Genomic DNA, 2,113 nt, shown 5'->3' on the forward strand with positions numbered 1-2,113 from the left:
GCAGTGCTTTTCAACCTTTTTTTGTACCAGAACCCATTTGTCAACATTGATGGCCAGGTCCCAGCCCCCCAGTGTGGGGCAGGGGGGCCCAAGCAGCCCCTTGCAGGCTGCAGGCCTGCAAGGGAAAAGCCCCATTTCCCATGATATTCTCCTTTAAAGGAACCCATTTTTAAAAGTTTGAGCCACAGTTCACAGGTTGAGAAACGCGGGTCCAGGCTGTATGGAGGAACGCTCCAGGTAGCTGAGAAGTGGCAGTGGTCATCTCCCTCCCTGATCACAGGAAATACATTTTGGTGTATTCAGCTAGAGAAGTTTCTTCCCAAGCCTAGCACCTTTTGGCTTATACAAGCCAGTAATTTAGGTGAAACATTGATAAAGGGTCATGGCTTTGTGCCCCCAGAATTCAGACAGCTGAGTTTTGACCTTCCTTCAGATGCACTGCATGCAAATGTGACACGGCTTCAAAACTGGTGCTCTTACCCAGCTGCCTTGTTTGGCTAATAATAGGCTGCAAAATGTAGCAAGCCTACTGAAACCAGACAGACATTAGCTTGGCTGCACATATCACAAAAATCTAAACTAAGTGAACAGAAAGTTGCAAAGGCAAGCGTGCATTAGGAAATGCCAGAGTAAAGATTGCTTGTGACTTTAATTTGGCTCTGTTGCATACGGGCACCACACCAGTCTTTAAATGACATGACCACATACTACTTTTTCAACGGATCTCCTGTCTCACTCCGCCCAGAAGACAAGTAAGTGCTAACAAAACAGGATTCTCTTTAATCCAAATCATTCAATGTGTGGCTCGGGGGCCTCTGAATCCACTTCCATCGTGTTCCCCATATGCCTGCGGTGGGTTTACTGATCTTGGCCACCAGCCCGTTGCAGGAGTGGGCTGGTGTTACAGAGAAATGCTAGCTTCACCTCCGTAGCCCAGAGCAGGGCCATGTCCAAGCTGCAGGTTGGAGCAATGAGCAAGTGGAGCATGTTCAGTGAGGATGGTTTTGAAAGCAATTTCAGCTGCTAAAACCTAGCAAAGCTCTGCAAAGCATGTGCAAGTCCAGGGTTTTCACAGGCTTATTGACCAGATGTAGGTGGATTTTTGCAAGGGAAGGAAAAACCCCCAAACCAAACCCTAATGAGAAGGCCACAGTTGTGCCTCATTTTAGTCCTTGCTCTAAATCTGGGGGGAGGGGGACTCATTGCCTCTAACAAATTCAGCCTCTGGCAGAAACCCAACATGGAAAAGTTCAGGCCAAGAAATGCAAGTCTGGTAGCAGCTGTAAAGCAACTGAAAACAAGATCTTAAAAGAGCAGCAGTATTAGAGAAGACTCGCGTTTTCCAGTAAGAAGAGATACAGGAGACTAGAGACGTGTTTGGCAGGGCTAGGCCAAAGCAGCAGCACGGGGATCAGACCCCCCGGCGCTCATTCTCATTTGGCCCTGTCTAGGCGGATGGGTCCTGCTCTCGGCTTGTAGGATGTTGCTGTAGATAAACTCGGTTCCAGCTGAGCATGCTGATCTTTGGACTCTGATGCAAGGACGGCCTGTTTATGTAGGCTTTGCCAAGCATGTGTTTAGCTGGGATCTGAGGCTCCATATATTCCTGGATGGGAAGGGTTTGTTTTTAAGCTGAACCACTGAGCTTTTTCAGCAACGCTATTGTATGCAACCTCTTACCGGATTTAATTCATGCATGTGGGCAGTCCGCACTCCCCTCCAAAACACCACTGAATGGAAAATACAAGGCTTCGGGTGGGATCCCCGTTCCTCCTAGTTCTCCATCCTTGCCTCAGGTCGCAGGTGGGAGCAGCTGCCTTACCTCCCCACCTCGCACCGGCGGTAGTGACGATGTAGCTCCCGGCGACCCTGACCCTTCAGCGCACACATGACGTCGGCGGCCCTCACGGCCGTTGGCTTGACGTGTTCAGCTCAAGCGACAGCGTCGCGAAGCGCGTTGTCCAAGGACGCCTGTGCCGCTCTCTGGGCCTCCCTCTGCCTCTTCGCGAGGGGAGACGAGTAGGGCAAGACGGGGTCTCCAGAGCTCGCCTGGGTGACTCCGCTACCTTCCTGGCGAGCCCCACAAACCAGCTCAAAAACGCCCCCCCCCCCG

Source organism: Gavialis gangeticus, unplaced genomic scaffold (assembly GCF_001723915.1).
Source record: "Gavialis gangeticus isolate Ggan-Ray unplaced genomic scaffold, GavGan_comp1, whole genome shotgun sequence".
Classification (NCBI taxonomy): domain Eukaryota; kingdom Metazoa; phylum Chordata; order Crocodylia; family Gavialidae; genus Gavialis; species Gavialis gangeticus.